Below are 13,058 nucleotides of genomic sequence, written 5' to 3' on the forward strand. Positions count from 1 at the left end.
ATACAGGGTGACAGCTGGCCAAGCCAGAACCTGAGACGACATTGGACTTGCATAGTCTGAGCCTACTACGGCTTCTCAGCAAACATATCAGATATGCACGTCAATCATGAACTGATTTGCCAGTATCTACAGTGAATTGGTAAGTCAGTTAACTGGTTGAGCTTTAATTTTATACCCATACTATGCTAACTACACAAAAGGGAAAAATTGAGAAAGCAAAGTTACTAGTGAGTGGGTTTCACAATGGCAATTTTTAAACTGCTTTGTGGTGTAATTTTAATACCACAATATTCACCATTTCAAGTATATGATTTAATGACAATGCACTTACAGAATTGTACCATCAATGACAGTGATTTTTTTTACTGTGTAAATCTGACTTGTTCCCCAGTGTCTGGAAATAGTGCTTGGAATATTGTGTGTTAAGTATTTGTTAAGATAAATGAAAAGATTTAAGGAGTTTACCGTATAGTTGGTTAGATATGTAGAAAATGGTTTATAAGAGCATATACCAGATTTAGTCATCATTCAGAAGATGCTTATTAGGACACTGAGTAGGTTTAATAATCACAAAGCACACAACTCACTATCTTTTAATCTGTTGGGTTATTTCCAGGGTGAGAATAAAACTTTCAGTAGCAAGAATTTCACCAGGTATATAGGATTTAATATCTACATAAGGAACAATGGTTTTCTCTGTATTTACAAAAGGACACCTGGGTGGCGCAGTTCAACATCAGACTCTTGGTTTTGGCTCAGGTTGTCATCTCAGGGTCCTGGGATTGAGCCCCAGGGTCAGGCTCCATGCTCAGTGTGGAGTCTGCTTGAGACTGTCTAAAATAAAAAATTTTAAAAAAATTCCTGCTTCTGACAAGAACCAAAGAACACAGGGTACACACTTGTAGCCCATGGTCTGAAGCCCCTAAAGACAGACACTGATGAGACACTATTTGCATCAAGAAGTCTTTTCTAGATGTTGGCTTGATGTGGGAAAATGCTTTTAGAAACAGAAGTTATCATTTGAAATGGAGGGTCATGAGATATGAATTCTCAGTCATACCCGGAGCTTGTTTTTAAAATAGAACTTCAGCTTTTAAATGAAATGAAATCTGAATCCTTACTGTAGTAAATAAAATCTGGAAACATTTGTTGAATTTCATAAAGTAGTCTTCATACAGCATGATGAAATTAATAGAAGCATACGCTGAAGTTCTTTCCAAAAAAAAAAATAAGAGTTTAGTGATTGAAGTGAGACTATAAGCTCTTCATATTTTTTAATGAGCAAACTTTTTTCAAATGTCAGTCTGGAAGTGTTCTAACTTTGTATTACATCCCTTTATTGTGGAGGAAACTTAGGATACAAAACAACTTCATCTAAAAGAAGCCCGAAGAACAAAAATAGAAACCAAACTTCAATTTTATAAAGTTTAAAGTTCATAGAGATCTGACTTTGGATAATGTTTTAGTTCAATTTCTATTGGAGAAGCTAAAGTCAGCCCACATTGCTTGTGCACCTTCAGCTTGGACCTCTCAGAAAAACCTCCCCTCAAGTGTACCTTGCTGTTCAGTTGCCTTCTGAATACATTTATGGAACTATATTCAGATCTTTGCTTCTGGAAGAGTACTCTGTCCAGTGTGTTTCCATCAGAGTCCATGAGTTGTACATTGTTCAGGACCACATCCGAGCTGTATTTGAGCTTCATCCATGGATAGTGCTCCATCTGTGGCCCAGAGCAGAGAGGCCAGCTCTCTTGGTGCGATTAAGCAGGGCAGTGGGAGCTTGGCAGGGCCTCCGTGATTACAACACAAGGAAGCGGTGTTGTGGGTGACTGATCATCTGGGTTCCTGGATTACTGATTATGGAGGCAACCTAGTCAGCTAGGAAGGGTCAGGTCCCTAGCAAGGTTTTAGAGGATGCATTCTGAAATTGTTGGATGATGCACACCTTTTTTTCCCCAAGTAATTTTCTGTGGGTACTTATTGGCGGGGGGAGGTCTTTGGGGACCAGCCATCTTTCCATCCAGTTTCTAAAGCCTTGCCATGCAATTCAGGGTGACTGCAGGGTAAGGAGAAAAGTACCACCTTGAAATCAGGCCTGGGTGTGAATCTCAGCTCCCCTGTTTTCTAGTGTGGACTCTAGTAGGGAAGGTTCCTAACTTCCGTTAAGCGGGCATAAGCACACTATCTCTACCCCAGGCTTCTTGAAAGATGTAAATGAGATAATGATGCTGACTGGTCAGGCATCTATTAAGCATGTAACAGAGGAATGATAACATGGGATCCTGGATGTCCTTGTCAGCATCTAGATAATTCAATTCATTTTAAAAAATTGGTTAAAGTGCTTGAGAAATGAATAGGACAGTTTCCAACTGAAGATTTTGTGTGTGAGACCAACATAGCTGTATCACTAATCAGAATATAATCAAGTGGTCTAAAGCCTGGCTACATCAAGTATGGTCCATGGACCAGAAGCATCACCTCGGAGCTTTTGAAAAGGACTCGAAGCCCACTCCAAGCTTTCTAGAGGAGAACCTGTATTTTTAACAGGGTCTCCACTTAAATCACAGGCACAAAGGAGTTTGCAAAGCAGTGGTGTCATGATTTTAGAAAATTCTATGGTGGCCATTGGTACCAATGGGGAGATTGGAAGTCTTACCAACAAGGTTGGGTCTTGAAGGACGACATGTTAAAGGACACAGGGCACATCCCATGATGAGGACGTAGTGCCTCAAAGACATGAAGGGGTGAAATTTTGTTTCTCCCTTAAGACTTGTGATGTTCTGAGAAACGATCAGTAGCTTCATCCTCTGGATTACAGAGAACATGGAATGGAACATCAGGAGAGGGGAGTCAAGGGTTTAGGTGGTTGCAAATGGTGACCTGTCCTCGACGCCATGCCGTCAAGCATGCATAGTCTATGCAGACAAGGACACGGCTATTTGGGGGCTGAAGGATACCACATGAGGAGCAAATATGGAAGACTGGCTGAAGCCTAGAGAGGAGGAGAAGCTGCTCAGGCAGCTGTTGTAAGAGCCCATCGAATGAAGCGGGCTTACAACATGTGGGCTAAAAAAGGAGACACAGCATCAGAAGGCCTTGCTCTGTGGAAACGCTGGCCACATGGGAGGTGTTAGCAACTCCATCGAGGACTGATTTTGGAGTGGAGCTGATGGGGTGAAGACCGAGAGATGAATCGAGATCATGTATATGGCTAGGGAGGGGGAGGGTCAGAAGGTGACTAGTTCGGTGTGGAACATACTTGACGTGTGGAGCTGAGGGCCATCAGTTTGGAGGTGCGCTGAAGGCGGTTTGGGCAGTGACAGATCAAGGCAGAGATGCACATTTTGGAAGCATTTCTATGTAGATAGAAGTTTCAACTTATGGCAGGGACTTAAAACCACTAAGTAATGAAGATAGTGTAAAAAAGACAAGAAACCAAGCACAACACACTGGAATTCACTTAAAACGTGAGAAAAAGCAATGCCAGTATTCAACGGCAAGACACTCCTTATGGCCACTTAGGACCTACTTGCCCCATTCCACCATATTCCTGTTCCTTTTTAAAATTGGGTTTATTAATATGCTGCTTTAAAATCTCCAGGGATTTTTCCAGGCTCAGAACTTTGGTAGGAATGGCTTTAACTTTCACGGAGTTCTGTCAGAAGGGAGACCAAGGAGGCATCCAGTTAACTCCTTCCCCCCAGCAATGGCTGTCCACAGCTTGGCCATGACCGGAAACTACTTTTGTAATGACCCAGAATCTCAGTACTTCATTTGTGAAGTTTCTTTTGCTTTTTGTGTACTCTCTCATACTCTTGTCTCCTGAAAACTTGAGCATATAAATGACTGGCTTTGTTACGGTGCTTCCTGTTCCTGTGATGACTTCTCATGACTTAACTCCTTTATTTCTAATAACCCGGGGAGGGAAGGTTCTTACCTCCATTTGACAGATGACAGCTGAGGCTTACAGCAACTTTTCCCAAGGTCTCATAGAGTGTGGTCCGACCCAGGTTGTAGAGTTTGAATTCCATACCGTGTCCCCACTTTGTGCTCTTGCCCTTCACCTGTTAACACACTTCCCATCTGTGCAAGCTCAGCGTCTTCGTCCGCCCGGGTTGATGTGGTCACAGAACACCGTCAAGTGGGCGGCTTCTGAACAGAGACACAGCTCTCAGTCTGGAGACTGGGAAGCCCAAGACCAAGGGGCCAGTGGATTTGGTGTCCGGGGAGAAGCAGTTTTCTGGTGCACTGACGGCCCTCTTTCCCTGTGTTCTGGGGTCTCTTATCAATGAGAGCTCATCTCCGCGAGTTATCTCCTGAAGGCCCACCTCCTATCCCCCCTTGGCAACCAGGCTTCAACACAGGATATTTAGGGAATACAAACATCTGGAGCATAGCACTTGGAGGATTTATTTCCTGCAGATTACAATGATCCAGTAATCTCATGTGATAGAAAATATCCAAATTTCTGCCCCGGTTCATTGAGATGCTATCACTGCTGTTAACTATACTTTCTCCCTGAAGCTACATCAAGGGCATCCTCTATTGATCAGCATATGGTAACCACATAAGGTAGATTGTTAATTGAAAGCAGCAGTGCATAGTTATTTTTCTCTCAAAACTATTAAACTAGGGAAAAAAACAAAGCTTTGCTTAGGCAGGATGTTAGGACAATTTTGTCCTCTTATTAGCAACGGTGCATTTGTCAACTAAGGAAACACTTTGCAGCCTTGGGGGGTTGGTTGTCTGAACAGGAGCTGGGTGAGGTCTAGACACCTGTGATGATGACACAGTGCTCATGCTAGGGGTGGGCTGGCCAAAAAAGAAAAAAGACGATCTCGAGGGGTTATTTCGAAGCAACTATGTGGTGTGACAACCTTTAGAACTGTATTTTTACTCAGAACCATTCCTTTTTCTATATCTTTTCTCTTTGTATCAAAAGAAATGACTGTGTAGAAAGTTGTATCTATTTTTAAAAAATACATGCATGCATGTGGGAGCAATTTTAGAGTGAGGTAGAACGTGGATGTCGAGTTACAATGTACTTTTTACACAGGAGGTTCTGTAAGAGGTGATCCAGTCCTGGTGAAGCAGAGCTGAACAAATACATTTTAAATACTCCTACGGGCCAAGGGTCTGCATGTTTGATGTCCATGCATCATCCGAGAGTTTGTGTTGTCCTAGTGCATTAGGACGTGGGAGTATCACAGCCACCATGTCGGGTAGGGGTGACCATCTTCTCTGAAGGTACATGTAGAGACAGAGGACCTCACCAAGACCGTAGAGCTCCGAAGGGAGGGGAGAGCAAGGCCGCAACTGCAGAGAGCTGGCCTCCCGCATGCTCCCCATCACCGCCCTGCGTGATTTGCTCATCACGGCGCACCAGCCGCGACCGCCGGCAGCACTCAGGTCTTCTAGCTCCCTTCTCAGACTGGTCTCGGTTTACCTCTAGGAAAGCCGAGCAAAATCAACCTAAGGTTAGTGTTCGTTTAGACTCCAGACACCTGAGCACAAGCTTCTAAGCTTCCTTTCACAAGCCCCAAGCTGGAAGCTTTAAGAAGCCCGGCCATGGGTCCCCTGGGAGTATGGAGGACTCCTCTTCCCTGAACTCCATCACCACCAGACTTCCAGGAGGAGGACCCCAAGGTGAAGCTGAAGGGACCCCAATATGCCCATGACAAAGCTGCCGGGGGCAACTGGGCGTAGTTCAGTGAGAGCAAGTACGGAAAACCGAAAATAGGAGTAAAATGCCGTCCTGAGAAGCCTGGCAGGTGGACTGACGGAGCCGATGAAGTTCCATCATCATGCTGCCCAGTTAAGGCTGCGGTGACTACACAGGGAGATGGACAGCAATGCTTGTCCTGCAAGGCCAGCCATCAGACGCACCCTACAGATGGGCCAGGCCCAGTTCCACCATCCGGCAGTCACCCAAAGCAAAGGACAGGTGGGGCCCGATGGTCACAGCCAGCCAATGTACCAGCCCTGGAATTAGGGCCTTAGTTCTTAATCCTCCCGTATTGACATGCATGTGATACATATATGCTGTGCATATAAAGTGTTTGTTGCTTGTTTTGTATATATTTTTACAGATTTTAATTTGAGAAAGAGCACATGCGCGAGCAGGGGGAGGGGCAGAGGGAGAAGCAGGCTTCCCACTGAGCAGGGAGCCCGATGCAGGACTCGATCCCAGGACCCCGAGATCATGACCTGAGCTGAAGGCAGACGCTTAATGACTGAGCCACCCAGGCGCCCCATTTCAAGTTTTACAGAGCTTTTCTCCATTCTATGTATTTATGTAGAAGTATGTATTACAAGTCAATACACAAACATGCACTCATCCTACACTAATGAAGAAATCAGCCCGTATCTGTCATTTTACTGATGAACAAACTAGATCCCAAAAAGGTTAATTCCCCCCAGTCACACAGAAGCAACGTGCCCAGTTTCCGTTCACCGTGGAGCTCAGGCTGTGGAATCAGGCAGAATCCAGGGTTGCTGACCGGCGATAGAGCTGGTGGTATTCCCTCCCAGCTGGGCTGCACTTTTCCCATCTGCACAATGAGGAGACCATCTCCCCATTTTGTGGGGGGACATCAAGGTTAAGTGAGGTTCCTCCTGACAGGCATGCCCGTCCCCCATTCCTGGTACCTGGACGCTGCTCAGAGTCATCTTCACTTGCCTTTGATTGCTCACAGCTACACAACATGCACTTTTCTCTGACATTACTGGGGAGTTAACATTTAGCCCCAAGTTATTTTCAAGATGTTTTGCAGCAACTGGCGGGGTAGACCTGGATCTGAAGTAACCCAGAGATGGCAGTCCCTACCTAGGGCGAACCCAGGCCTTGGGGGTGTCCACATCTCTTCCAGACCCCACCGTCCACAGGGCTGCCAGCCGTGTGAGGGTCTCGTATTAGGAGTAAAGCACCATTTCCTGGTTCCGTCTTATGAAGGTTAGTAATGTAAGGGGATAAAGCCCTCAAAGAATGCAGTGTTCTTTTTAAATCCTATTTTCAGATTTTTATTTCACATAGATCAGACTTCTTAATGTCATAATTCAACTCCACATTTTCAACACTATGAATCATAAATAATCTATTGTACGAGCTCACCCAATTGCTCCAGGGAGAAAGTTTTCTGGGACTCACCTAATTTCAAATAAGACAAAAAAATAGATGAGGGCACTTTTTTTTTTAATATTTTTTATTATGTTAATCACCATACATAACATCATTAGTTTTGGATGTCGTGTTCCATGATTCATTGTTTGTGCATAACACCCAGTGCTCCACGCAGAATGGAGGGCACGTTGTTTTAATAGGACTTCCTGAAAGGAGCCGTCACAAGTCTGTGTGCACACCGACCTGAGGTCCAGCAGACTCCTCTCTCCAGGATCAAGTTAATAATGTGTGAGTGGACGACGGAAAAAAGCAGAGAGGGATTCCCGACGACCTGTGGTTTCGGTTCATTTTTGAACTCCACTTCTGAGTACTGAAGACTTTTCTTCCACCCCTCAACCTTTCCCTTTCGTCCCTTAGGTGACACAAATTAGCCATGACTATGCCAGGTGCTCAGCTGCTGACTGCAGTCCGGTCAACGTGTGTTCTAGCGTTCCCCGCGGCTGTAGCCACGCAGGGAAGATCAACCACCACAGACCGCGTGGTCAGTCCACTCATCTCACAAAAGCAACCGCTGAATGAAATTTAAGGTCTTAGAATTTCTGGTGGCAAGAGATGATCACGAGCAGTTGACCAGAATGTTCTGGTTTCCTTGGTCATTCTATTTCTTACGTAAGTTGATGTGGGAGTTTCTGAGTTTGGGGGTCTTTTCTCAGTATTGGATTACCATGGGGTGAAAGCACAGAACCACAGGGCTGAGTCTGTCCTGCTGAGAAAAGGCTTTGAACCCTCAGAAATGCTAACAGGATGTGGACATCCCTCTGAAGGAACATTCAGCCCAAGATGCTCACCTCTAGCAAGACATCCTGGTAGATAGTAAGAAAAACGGGTAAGTGGTGTTTGGGCTTTTAAGAACGCCGAGTCCCTAGTTAGAGCAACATTTGGGCAGAGGGAACAGGGACTGACAAGATGATCAGTGTCCACCACAGTCTCACATGCTCGGCTTGAAGCAGCCGCTCTTCACCCCAAGCCACACATTCGGCAAGGAGGTTTGAAATTGGAATCTAGATGCCCATTCTGCCTAATGTCTTCCCCAAGATTAGTGGATATATCAAGATCTAGAAAACTCTTTAGGCTTATTAGCACAGCATTTCCATATCTAAGTATTCCCAGGAAATAACCAAAGAGGTCCACAAAGGGTATCAAGGATGTTCATTGGTATTATTTATGCTAAAAAAGGGTGGGGAGAATGAAGCCGATCAGTAAGGGAAACAGGGTTCAGTTATAATGCAATTGTATGATGAAACATTATCTGGAAAGTTAAATATATTTGATAGGAAATATTTAATGACAATGTTTATCAGTGAAAGAATACAAAATTGTATTCCACTTACTCCACTATTTTTAAAATGTACACAAAAAAATTCTAGAGGGAAACAAGCATATACTTCTGAATAAGGAGCATACAATTTTTTGGGTTTTCAGTAACAGATTTAATATTGTACCTGTTTTAGAGTGATAAAATATTTCTAAAGTAGTTGTATTAATTGAGGCTCTTGATATAGTGACCGAGTTTACAAGGGCTTTTCATAGAGGTTATCTTTAATTTCACGAAGACGTCTAGTGAATGGTCCTTCAGCTTTGCAGGTGGGGAAATGGGGGCTCAGAGTAAAAGGAACCTGGCTGAGCTCACATGGTGGGACTTGGGGCTTGATCTCTGGGGACTTTTTTCATTTTCTTCCTGACCCTCAGGCCATCTTTAAAGAGCCCGTGATTGGAGGATTCACCATCTCCTATCATCTCTAGGGAGTCTCTCAGCCTGCCTCTCTGCTTCTCTGTTGCACTGCTCTGGTTGTGGTTGGCCAACGCGGATGTATTTGTGGGTCTTAGGCTTTCAGGTGGGATCTTCATGGTAGTAGGCAGCTTTTTTTTTTTTTTAGTTTTTCAGAGGTAGAGGTCAGTGCTTCATCAGTTGCATACAACACCCAGTGCTCATCACATCACGTGCCCTCCTTCATGCCCATCACCCAGTTACCCATCCTCCCACCCTCTGCCCTCCAGCAACCCTGTTTCCTAGAGTTGAGAGTCTCTTATGGTTTAGTCTCCATCTCTGATTTCATCTGTTTTCCTCCCTTCCCCTATGAGCTTTTATATTCCCCATGTGAGTGAAATCGTAGGATAACTTTTTCTAATTTGGAAACTCGAGTTGAATTGATAGCTGTGTTGCTTTCTTTTTGTGGTTATAAAAATTTTTTAAAGTAGTTTTTAATATCTAAGAGGCAAGTTTATTATCACTAGATACTTGCGAATACACTTGAAGGATATTTCATCACTGTTCAACTGTTTGAAGGACCCAAGTGATCAGCGGTCTACAGAAAGCCAGTCATTACTACTTACAGCTTACTACTTTTCCCAACCAGAAGGTAAGGGAACACAGCGCCATGATTCTTCCCAGTGATGGAAAATTAATGGATTCATGTCAATAGGTCAAAATGAGTCTACATAACTCAAACTATATATATGTATATATATCATGTAGTATTACCTTTGCCTCATGAAGGATTTTAAGCTGTTCTATTCTTCTGGCTCCAAACTCTACAATGAAGTAGAAATTTAATAAAGAGGTAAGTTCTGGGGCCAATATAGTACAGTATCTTTAGCTTGTCTTCTGTTTCCTCTGGAGATCAAAATTCATGTAATGCAGTGTATTACTACATGCAGAGTTGGGAGGCTCAGTCTTGATGCTTCTGGGAAAAGCGTGGCAAGAATGAACATGAACTAGCCAGTGTGTTCCTGATAATGTGAGCCTTCAGGCCAAAGAACCCAAATTTTGTCAAGAATCCAACTTGTATCCTTATCTGATTAACAGAATACCATGGATGGGGTGGGTTAAACAATTTCTCATAGTTCTGGAGACCTGGCAGTCCATCTATTACCTTGCCTTGGGCAGACTGGGGCAAGGGTCTTATAAGACCATCATTCCATCATAAGAGCCCTACCCCCACACCCTAACCTAATTATTTCCCAAGACTTCATCTCCAAAGAGCATCCCACTGGGGGTTAGGGCTTTAATGTAAGAAGGTGCTGGGGGAGTCACCCAAACATTTTTTTCCATAACAACTTGCACGGATTGTCTAGAGCTAACCAGATTCCCAAGAGTTGCTAAATCCTGGGAAGCGTCGGCACCGGACTGGGGAGGACAGCACCCGTCCCTGCTTTCCTGACGGCTGGCAGCCAGTAAACCGCACTTGCTCCGCCAATGAAGAGCGGCGCTCGCAGCACCTCTGCTTTCTGGCTCAGACGGTTTCTTCCGGGAGCCAGCTGAGCCTGTGGCCTTGAGCACTTGTCAGAAAGACACTACCTAGAACCCGGAAAGGGGCAGGAAAGGAAGGGGATGAGGGACCATCACATGGATTGTCAAGAATCCATCAGGATGTTGTCAGTCCCAGAACTAATCCCTCGATTTCCTTTATCCTCGAGATCAGGGAGGAGTTTGTATTTTACGTCTCCGTGGCCATTGTTCCACGGTCATAGGCATTTGTAACAGCTCCCTTAAGATCACTTTGACTTAAAAATTCCCTTTACGAAAGCTTAATAAACTTGCAGTTAAAATTGTTTGTACGTCCTCCTATGTGCATTCTCCTACACGAAGGGAACAATAGCATTTATACTGGCAAAGGACATGTGAATGTTTTTTTGGCACAGTGTATTTATGAAGAAAGGCACGGAGCATTATCTCTAGTTAGAGGATTCAAGCTTTGGTCAGGCTAAGTTCAAGGATATAGATCCTTGCAAGCTAATCAGACTTGCTCCTTTTTCTTCTAAAAAGGACTAAGGATTCAGGTATGTTTTTCTCAGATTTTCAATATCCACAGGAGTAAAGTCTGGAAAATAATTGTTAATCTTCATGTTCCCAGCACACCTCAGGTTCTCTGCCTGTGATGACAAGTTGAAGTCACGATTTCAAGTTAACAGAGTACACGAATGTTGAGTATTTGCAGAGTGAAAATATTCACTCGTCAGTGTTGGAAGCTGGATCAGTGCGAGATGGTGTCGAGCACGTTACAGGACTCGAGAGAGGTCGCAACGGCCTCACGGTTGCACTGCCCCCGAACCCTTATATTGGGACCTCATTCCTACTGTGATGGTGTTTGGAGGTGGGGCTTTGGGGGGTGATGAGGTGAGGAGAGCGCCCTCTGGAACGGAATTCATTGCTTTTATGAGAGCATTTCTTCCCTCCTGCACTATGTGGGGCACGGGGACAAAACAGCCATCTACGCACCAACAAGAGGCTCTCGGCCAAGCCCTCCATCTTGGACTTCTCAGCCTCCAGAAATGTGAGATTTGCTGCTCAGAGGCCACCTGACCTGTGCTATTTTGTTAAAGCAGCCCAAACAGATGAAGACACAGACTGCGTACCACGGTTATGAGCCATGGGAACTCAACCTGCATAAACGTTAGCCGGCTTGGTCGCATGGTAGCGTCGCCCGGGAAGAGTCTTGATGCGCGTGCCCTATCCCCACCGTCAAATCTGAATCTCTCAGGGTGGCACCCAGGCACCCGAGGAGAACATTGCCACACGCTAGGCTGAGAACTACTGCACAATACAGTTTGTCACTTACAGCTGCTTTTGCAAACAATCTGTCCTGTGGACATTTCTGTAAATGAGAAATGGTGGATACATGGTCCAGAAACTAAACACATCAAGTTTCTCTTAGGACACAAAAGGTCAAGGTGTGTTGGCAATTATCAAGAAAGTCTACTCAACTAATTGCTAAAATAAAGCCATTAGAAATTCAAACTCAAATTCAGGTCTAAACATTCATCTGCCTGAAGATAAACATGAAAACTAAATGATTTTCAATTCCATATATTAATATCAAATTATAATAGTGATTAGATGGACATGTCTAGAAATTCTTTGGATGTGTTGCACTTTCCAGGGAATTATAGGATTTATTCAGCAGGTGTTTTTTCGAGTTATTATGTACCAGCTGCCATTCTAGGCACTGGAGATGCTATAGTGTAAGAATGCCAAGTTCTTACACTCATGGAATGGATATTCAGGTGGAAAGAGCTGGCCGATCATTATCATCTCTGGCCTGCAGCCTGGGATCTCATCCAGGCTCTTGGATAACGGTTCTCAAAACTCACGGTGCAGCAGGGTCATGGGGGGGGTGCTTGCGGAATGGTGGCTGTCTGGATCTTACTCCTGCAGCATCAGAATCAGCTCTAGCGCGGACATGTTCACGAGCACTCTTGGTAATTCTGAGCCAGGTGGTCCATTGACCACAGTGAGGAATACCAGCACCCACCTCGTTTCTACTGGTGTCCAAGCAGCTCTATGGAGAGGATTCTTCAAGACTTCTCTAGTAGTATACTCAGGTAGGAAGATGGAATCTTGGGCGGATAATGCTTTCTCACTATAGGCGAATGGCTCTTGCCAGGAACTCTTCCTTTTAGAACAGAAAACATGGTTTCTAGGAATAGGTCTTAAGAGTAAGTTTGGCTTACTAAAGATTCCCTTCAGATAAATACGAACTACTCAATTTACCAAGGTCACCTCAAAAATGTGGCCATTTTGAGGGCAAAAGAAAGCCCAATAAGTTGTGGTTTGAGATTTGGATGCAACCCCAGAGCACCCACTATGGTCCAGGAGTGGAGGTGGGCAAGCACAGGCCTGGGAGATAGAAGGCTAGGGTGATTGTATATATCTTTCTACAATTTTGATGAGACTTTAGCCAGTTCATTTCATCTTGCTAAGCTTCAGTTGATATGTTTGGTCACATGAGTTCCTGGGTCCCATTCTAACTAAGAATGCCCAGAGACCAGCCCAAATCTGATCAGGTCTAGCTCAAAGTAAATGCTTTTACTCTGTAAAAAAACAAAAACAAAAACAAAAACCAACCCACTAGTAGTCATTGGAGTAACTGCTTGCGTG

Source organism: Callorhinus ursinus, unplaced genomic scaffold (genome assembly GCF_003265705.2).
Source record: "Callorhinus ursinus isolate GAN/ISIS: 27379988/994484 unplaced genomic scaffold, GSC_fseal_2.0 scaffold19, whole genome shotgun sequence".
Classification (NCBI taxonomy): domain Eukaryota; kingdom Metazoa; phylum Chordata; class Mammalia; order Carnivora; family Otariidae; genus Callorhinus; species Callorhinus ursinus.